The sequence below is a fragment of the Liolophura sinensis genome, chromosome 8, assembly GCF_032854445.1.
Source record: "Liolophura sinensis isolate JHLJ2023 chromosome 8, CUHK_Ljap_v2, whole genome shotgun sequence".
NCBI classification, from domain to species: Eukaryota; Metazoa; Mollusca; class Polyplacophora; order Chitonida; family Chitonidae; genus Liolophura; species Liolophura sinensis.
The window spans coordinates 9,269,453-9,279,234 of NC_088302.1; positions in this window are offsets into that span (position 1 = coordinate 9,269,453).

Consider the following 9,782-nt stretch of genomic DNA (forward strand, 5'->3'; position numbering starts at 1 on the left):
GGTATTAGCTTCAGAATGAACGGAGGAACCTCGTGCAGTTATAAAGCCAAAGCCAGTTCCTCACTGACTCATCGTTTAAAGTGTCTCTCTGCACGCGCCCTGCGTGGAGGCCTGAGACTGCCGGGCTAACATTACCGTACCGGTACTATGCAGCGCCGTGAAGCAGACGGGCTTCATTGTTTGACTGATATCTTTTCCGTGAAGAGTATTCCCGGGAGGCTTTATCTCCGATGTATGCACAGAGCTGTTTGACCTCACATTTCTCTCTCAGCTTCTATACGAATTTATTTAATTTAGTGTTTAGTGATTAACATTTTACCGCTTGGTTAATCATGAATATTAATGAAGACACACCACCTCTACCAGCGGAAATTTCTGGTCTTTCGCAAAGGCTTTCAGCTTGTACGAAGTGCTAATTGGCCAACAGTGATTATGTAAATCACCACTTCTACCAGAAAAAAACTGATGGCTTTCGACAGGGCCTGACACCATCAGGTTATAGGGGTCTGTCGTAGAGAGAGAGTATACTATATAGCACAACTCAGCGCGATCCTTACGACTACGCACGCGATACATGTGCAGTGAGCCCATATCAAGTGGCCTGTCTAACAGATCACCGCAAGCCATAAATTATTACGTCATACACACGATTAATGTTTCACACTGTCGTCAAGGACGCTTCACTTATACATGCATTTGCCCGATTTATGCATGGGTCAGCTTTAATAATGGCGGAAACATTGTTTGCGGTATACAGTAGTACAGCATAGAGGATAACCAGACTTGTGTGGGAACCACTACACCCTGCGAGGTACCCAACAATTTAAAAACTGTTGATACGAAGAAGCAGTCAAATAAGAAAAGCTGACTTTGAAATTGGTACCTGACTGGCCAGAAAAATGTAGACTGCTGACAGGGAGACTGTGCGTATGGGCAGACAAGCCATCAGTCAAGGTCTACAGTTAGTTGTCGTCACATGCAACTGTCAAGGAGACAAACCAACTGGCAATAGCTATCTCAGCCTGGGTACATGAATGCAAAAGTTCACTTTAATGCACTTAAACATTTACTTTAACATGGATTGTATTAAATACACAAACGAGATTTGTAATTTACAATAATTAAAACGAGACAAATGTTCCACTCTAATTGTTGTGCTTTACATACATGCAGTCGGTTACTTTCTGATATACCACCCTTGGCATTTACCAAATTTGTAATTTTGTAATTTGCAATAATTAATATGCAAAAAGGACCTCAATGATAACACATTAGCTTCGGGCTAGTGTGCTACACATGTATACAAAACCTGAGTACTTTTTGAGATACCACACCTAACCTTTATCTTAGCATTCCTTTTACTGTTATTGGACGTTGACGTCAACGCTTGGGTTAGACCATTCTAAAACAGAAGCGAAACTACTGCCCCCGTTGAGATTACATTGCTAATATACTTGGGGAGGTACAGTTTGACTGGGTGTGGCGTCAGTGTACAGTACATTACTGGTTAGTCAGTATACCTGTCTCGTCATGTACAGTTTCACTGTGTGTGGCGACATTATACAGTACATTACTGGTTAGTCAGTGTACCAATCTCAGCATGCACAGTTTCACTGTGTGTGGCGACATTTTACAGTACGTTACTGGTTAGTCAGTATACCGATCTCTGCATGTATAGTGTAACTGCGTGTGGCATCATTATACAGTACATTAGTGATTAGCCACTATACCGGTCTCTGCATGCACAGTGTGACTGCGTGTGTCACTAATTTGCTTAGTCAGTATACCGATATCAGCATGTACAGTTTGACTGAACATACCCAATGCTGTCAGACCCCGGTATCTGGTCGGGTCATACCAAAGACTTTGGTACTTGTTTGGCGCTCAGCACAAACAGGTTAGAGCAAGTAAACCTTGCTGCTTGACCTGACGTCAGTATAATTTGACTGAGTGGGGTCTCATGTCTGGTGTCTTCGGCATCATGTTTCAGTGGTGGCAGCACATTGTTGACCTGGACTCGCCCTGCCGGAAGAAGACACAGCATGTATGCAACCACCGAGTCCGAGTCGCCTCATTGCTGAAAAATTATGTACGACATCAACCCCCAAGCATACATACATACACACATACATACATGATTGGTTGTTCATAGCAAAAAGACCACATTTTTTTTATTCAACAGCATGAAAAGAATAACCAAGCTTTTCTTTAACGAACCTAAAGTGTAAACTTTAAATAGCTTGGCTTATTATAGTAACATTAAAAAACTAACATATTTTGTTGGAATTTCATTCATATGAAATGATGACCCACGAGAGGAAGAAATTATCACTGTCTCTGGTCAAATTATATATGGGATGATTTAAGTACAGGGATATAAAACACCCATGGCTATTACATGTCTGTATAGCGATATAAAACACGTGTGACTATCACATGTCTATATAGCGATACAAAACGTCGATGATGCCGCCAAGTAGCTGTTTCATGCAACGTGTCTTACTCTCACTTGTTCTTTCATGAGGAACTTTTGTTTTTCATTTGAAATACACCTGATAATTTTTTTATTTTGCATTTCATTAAATTTCATGAAATTTCATTTCAAATGTTTGGGTTATAGAATGGAGCAAGCAGAAAGTACTGGCGAGTTTGAATCTGTCTGGAGCGAAACAGGCGGTGCACATGTACCACAGCGAGCCGACTCCCTATATATGCGTCCCTGGAAAAACTGGTAATAGTCCCAGTTAATGGATGGTTAAATGAAAATTGGGATGATATACCACTGGCAACTGAACATCTTAGTGATAAAAGTAATACTTTATAACATTTATTTGTTTTTAAGTATAAGAAATGAAGCTTACAATCTCGCACCAACTCGCGTAACCAGCAAGAAAAACACGATAAACTCAAAGATGTAAGTGGGTGGGGACTTCCGTGCTTTTGCTGATTAGCCAGTCAAACAGATTGAGCCCGTATTTGATAAATGAAAATACTGACAAGTAGTATCGTGACTGAAAAGTAGGGCAAAATGATTGGCAAGGAATAATATCAAAAATAGGATATCAACTGAGATATGACCGTCTAAACGCGACTCTTGGATATTCACATTTCAGAAAATCATTACGAATTGTTAACTGCTGATCCCACGCGGAATCTGTTTTCCATAGCATCGAAAACAATATAATATTATAATTGTACATTGAATAGTGCATAGGCGAAACAGTTTAGCTATCTTTTCATTTAAAGCTGATGCTTCTTCCAGGTTTTTCAGGATGGCCATAGCCATCTTGCCCCTTTAATGTAGTATTTTGCGCATTGGCCTCTTGCATATTTGTAGTAGCTCTGTATATTTTCCTGCTACCAACTGTCCCTGCGCACCAGTTTACCCTATAACCTGCATTTGAGCATACATTAAACACCAACAAAATCAATGTATAAGAACGCACACTCGAATGGAATATTTTTGGAACGGTTCGTCGCATGCACGTGGTCATATAAGTAAATAAAATTACCTGAATATCTGAATATTCAAAATTACTATTTACGTTTCTTGCCCTTTTTTGTGCATTTTCAAAAGAAATAATTGAATGTTTTACGTCATGCATTTACTAAGGTTGAAACATGTGCCTGGAGTCAGCCGGGGAACGTGTGTTTATGAGATCAAAAGCGGGCTATCATGAATGGAAAGAGGAAGTGCTTTATAGGGATCCCTATATTGTCTCATTTCATAATGTCATAAGTGAAGAAGAAGGGCAACATTTGATGGATTTGTCCCAGAATCTGGTGAGGATAGGCCTAAGTGTTTGGCAAACTAATGAAACTAATGCTGTCTTTGTTGTTCATCTGAAACTAAAACCATCTTATGTTTGTTGAAGAAAATATATAAAGATATTACTGATAAATGTGAAAGCGTCAAAACTGCCTTCAATGAGAACACCCGATATATTTATTTGATTGCTGTTAAACAAGAATTGTTCTTTATATCACGTTGAACCGATTTATAGGTAAAGAAAACCTGAGTGCCTAGCCTGAACCATCGCTATTCGTTAGTTACCTGACAAACTCGCAGCCGCAGCAGCGATAGCCGGATTCGAACGAACGACCCCATTGGCTAAGGGTCTGATAGTTGCAGCAAGAAAGCCTTTCAACCTTGTTCAGAGAAGTAGTACATTCCTCAGAGGAGTAGTGCATGGTTCAGAGAAGCAATTCATTGTTTCAAGGGAGCAGTATATTGCTCAGAGGAGCAGTACCTCGTTCAGAAGCAGTACCTCGTCCAGAGGAGCACTACCTTGTTCAGAAAAGCAGTCCCTTGTTCACAGGAGCAGTACACTGTTCAGAGGAGCAGTACACTGTTCAGAGGAGCAGTACCTCGTTCAGAAGAGCAGTACCTCGTCCAGAGGAGCACTACCTTGTTCAGAAAAGCAGTCCCTTGTTCAGAGGAGCAGTACACTGTTCAGAGGAGCGGTACCTTGTTCAGAGGAGTAGTATTTTACTCAGAGGAACACTTAATTGTTCAGAGGAGCAGTACATTGTTTAGAGGAGCACTACTTTGCACACAGGAGGTGTACAATATTCAGAGGACAGGTACATTGCTCAGAGTAACAGTTCATTGTTTAGAGGAGCAGTACATTGTTCAGACCGAACAGTGTATTGTAACAGACGAGCACTACATTGCTCAGAGGGGCAGTACCTTGTTAAGGGGAGTAGTACATTGCTCAGAGCAGTGCCTTGTTCAGAGGAACAGTACATTGTTGAGAGGCGCAATACATTGCTCAGAGGAACAGTTCATTGTTCAAAGTAGTAGTACATTGTTGAGAGGAGCAGTGCAAATCCAGCTTGTGTCCTATTTCCGAAAATTTAACATCTGTTATATGCATGACTTCAAGCTTTTCCAGTGGTTAAACTGGCTTTGAAGTTAATAGAAATATGCCCTCGTTCATTTTTGTTAAAAAAAGACGTCTTCATTTGTCCGGGACACCGTGGATAGGCTAGCCACATGGATGTTTTACGTGAGAGCCAGTAGACACTCTTCTTAGATTTGTACCGTTACAGTAGCGGTCATCTGACCTTGACACTCTCAGTATTAAAAAAAAGTACTAGTCAGTCATATTGTTACGGGAGATCGTGTCTGATATATTCAACATGGTGTTCCAGTGAGGCAGCATTATCAATATCTTGGCAGTGAAAATGGTTAAATAGAAAAGAATGTGGTACTTCCTAGCTATCCAGCGATTGAGAGCACATCGCATCGCGTCGTACCATGCCTTCATGTTGTAACACCGTCACGTCATACTACAATGAATTGATGGTATGAAGACGACCCTAACCGGTTCCCCTTAATTCCTATAACACCCGTATGGCGGGCACCAACTGGGGGGTTGGGGGGGGGGGGGGGGTACTTGTACGAAATTAACATTGGCAGGATGACTATCATGCAGTCCTACTATCGCGTCGTTATCATGCGACATCGCCTCGTACCATGCCTTCATGTTGTAACACCGTCATGTCATACTACAATGAATTGATGGTATGAAGACGACCCTAACCGGTTCCCCTTAACTCCTATAACACCCGTATGGCGGGGGCCAACTGGGGGGGGGGGGTCAATTGTACGAAACGATGGAACGAAATTAACATTGGCAGGATGACTATCATGCAATCCTACTATCGCGTCGTTATCATGCGACATCGCGTCGTACCATGCCTTCATGTTGTAACACCGTCACGTCATACTACAATGAATTGATGGTATGAAGACGACCCTAACCGGTTCACCTTAACTCCTAGAACACCCGTATGGCGAGCACCAACTCGGGGGGAGGGGGGAATTGTACGAAACGATGGAACGAAATTAACATTGGCAGGATGACTATCATACAATCCTACTATCGCGTCGTTATCATGCGACATCGCGTCGTTCCATGCCTTCATGTTGTAACACCGTCACGTTATACTACAATGAATTGATGGTATGAAGACGACCCTAACCTTTTCCCCCTTAACTCCTATAACACCCGTATGGCGGAAAGGCTTTCTTTAGTCAGTTCTAAGCAACAATCACCACGTCAAGTTCAGTAAAACGTATGGTTTGTCTTCTTATAGGTGGTTACATTTCATTAACACAAAGCAAAACATGCATAAAAAATCAGCATTCTTGTGAATTTTTTACTGCGATGGATAGATACAAATCCTTTTAAATTAGACCCAAATTGGACATCTGTAACGCTCCTTGTCATGTTTCATATTTTTGGTTTTAAATGATATCTAAATTGAACATCGACCTTCAAACATATATGATAAAATTACCATAGGGATATGCTATAACTTAAGCCTTAGCCTAACAAGAAATGGTTTCTGGAAAGATATCACAGGAAGCTTTTAACCCTTTTCTCCTCTGAAATTTCCAGCTAAGTGACGGTGGTGCAACGGTGTTCCCAAAAGTTGATGTTGGGATAGCACCTGTGAAGGTGAGAAGAGTGTAGTTGCGGAATGTAACTCTGAAATCGAGCAACACCAAGTGTTGCATGAGTTACAAGGCATAACTATTCCTTATGTGTCGGACCGATGGTAAGCCACATTTACCGCATCTTCACATTCGCATTAAATCTTTGCTAGCGTAAACCGATGTCAACCGAGTGGTCTCCATAATCAACTAACCTGTTCAGAGTCTCGCCGAACCAAAACCGACCCATGACAACCGCACAATTTCATAAAATAAATGCATTTTCAGACACTACACCCACTGTTGCCGTAAGCCGTCTGTCACCATTTTGATCACTTGCGAGATTGAAGCGATTAGCGCAGTCTGAAGACTGGGGGAGTGAACCAGCCAAATGGGATGATGTATTATCTCCTTTGAACTACCTTATTTTTTTCTGCACTCACATCGATCACGTGACTTGTATGTACGCCTGTCAGAACGAGACGGTCGATTTTAGAGTTACATTCCGCAATTAAGACAAGCGAAAAGGCGGATTTTATCAGGATTACATCACCGAAACAGTACTCAGCCAAAATGAACCGTTTCCACATCGTTGGAAATATTGTGGCTTTTAGTTGTTATCAACGGGCCAGTATTATAGGCGTAAACAGCCAAGTCCAATATATTTTAAAGCGCTTACTGCGCACTAATACATATATGTTAAAAAGACATGTTTGCCCATATTCTTCCGCCAGGTACCGGTACTACAAAAGACAACTCTGGTACCGAAATGAAGATTTTTCGATAAAGATAGGAGCTTTCCTGACAAGAGTTGAACATTGCTAGAACTGAAGCCGCTATATTTTAGAAAATTACTCCAAACTTATACTCAGAGAACTGGACAGTTGTTGTAGGTGATAATTCTATGCAACTTTACACAATTGTTATTTAGTAAAAGCAATTTATACACTAGACACGTTTGACCTTTGAATCCAAGCGACACAACTGTACCTTTTTACACTTGATAGCCGCCTTACCACTAATGTCGTCGCGCGGAACTGTAAATATCCTTGTCTATAAAACTGCGCCTACTGCAGTCATGGAATGCACACTATAAATACAGTATCAAGTATCAGCAGAGACAAAGGTTGCGACAGAGTTTTTATTTATTCTGACATCATCTTCTCAAAGTGATCCCAGTGACCTTTTGTCTTTCTTTCCCTTGAGATGATTGGTTCTCCGCAAACATGTGATGGTACACACAAACAATCCAGTAAAACAGTCTGCACATTTGTACAACAGTTTGACTTCACTAGTTGGATTCAGAGTGATATGATCCCATGATCCCAAACAGTATGGCGCCAATATGGTCAGGCAGTCTGCTTAAGGGATATACCCTGGTGGTGGGTACATTTCCTGGGGTTGGTTGTAGCCGGGCTGGTTGTTGCCGGGATGGACAGTCACCGTTGCTGGCGCGGGATATACAGGTTGCGGGGCGCCAGGGTACTGCTGCTGGTTACCACCGGGATATTGCTGAGAAGTCGCTGTACACATAAAACAGTACTGAATTAGGAGCTATGTCGAAGACAATATACAGTCTTGCATATTGCCCAAAAGCATATAAAATCAGTAGCGAGAAAAGCATGAAGCTTTACGTGTTTTGCATGTAGAATACCTCTCCCGGAAGCTTGTTTTTGAGGTTCATCTGATGAAAAGGTCGGTGGTTTCACTCCAGGCTCCTTGGTTTCCTCCACTCACATAACTGAGCGCCGACATATACCTTTGAGCATGACGTCAACATCAATCAAATAAATAAATAAATACACTGATACTTCACCACTTTTGGTTCGACGTTATAGACGACGACAGTGGCTGACTAAAAACAGAATCAATGCGTCGATACAGACGTATGGCAAGGTCGATTAAGCACGAACCAAACGACAAAACAAAGAAGCTGTTGTTGTTTGTATGTACAGCAGGTGCTTATAATGAATAACTATGTTTCCCTTTAGGTGAGACTGCAAATGGCTGCGTTCAAACATTGCCTTGGTCTTTGGCCAGGGGCTGTATACCCATCCACTTGAATTAGATATGAACAATGGCAATCAAAGCGCAACTTAGATACATATTTTGTTTCTGACAGCTGATACATGTATTCTAGCATTGTACACGATTTAAATACTGATTTCACTCAGTCGCGTAGAACATACATTGCTGAAAACTACTGACTGCTTCTCTTTGCATGATTCCATCCTATTTTCGTACTTTATAGACTTTCTTAGTTCTTCGGTGGAATGTGTTATACGTCGTTTTGGCAATTGGCCTTGCGATTATTGACCTGGATCCGTCCTTAATGGTTGACGGCAGGTATACGAATGTCTCTTTCGACGCATAGACTCACACCATCTATGAGGTATGGCGAACTATCCACAATAACTGCAGAGGACAAACAATCCGTACATATTTTCACTTACTTGTGGTCACCACAGTTACTGACGAAGGCTGCACTTTCTTCGCTGCTTTTGGGGCGGTTCTGCTCTTGGGACCGCTTCCTGTCAGGCACGTGATCCCGAGTTTCTCCGCGAAGTACCATAGGAGGGCGAAAGCAATGAGTCCCACGAGGAACAGAGACGCCCCAACAGCTATGCCTATAATCGCTTCCGTCCTGCGAACGAAGTAGTTTAACATCGGTATAACATCACATACCAAGTTGGTCTCAATGTATACTTTCTTGTATACAGTGATGAAGACACCAAGGAGCGAACCAACCACTCGGCTTACTTCTTAATGCTGAGAGCCACGACATAGTAATGGGACTGCATCGCCCTCCCAAATCCCCGAAGAAATCAGTCTAAGTGGGGTATACATTGTTCTCTTATCTTCTAAATTTATTTATTTATTTATTTATTTGATTGGTGTTTTGCGCCGTACTCAAAGCGTGTTTCACTTATAGCACGGCGGACAGCATTATGGTGGGAGGAAACCGCGCACAGCCCGGGGGAAACTCCTGGCCATCCGCAGGATGCGGCAAGACCGTTCTCTTCTATAATACGTCACTGTATTTACATAGTTCACGGTATTTATATAGTTCTGTAATACTTCATTGTATTTATATAGTTCTGTAATACGTCTCTGTATTTATATAGTTCTGTAATACGTCTCTGTATTTATATAGTTCTGTAATACGTCACTGTATTTGTTTAGTTCTGTAGTACATCACGGTATTTATATAGTTCTGTAATACTTCACTGTATTTATATAGTTTTCTAATACGTCTCTGTATTTATGTAGTTCTGTTATATGTCACTGTATTTGTTTAGTTGAGCTGATAAAGCTAAGAATTAGTACACCAGCACTGTAG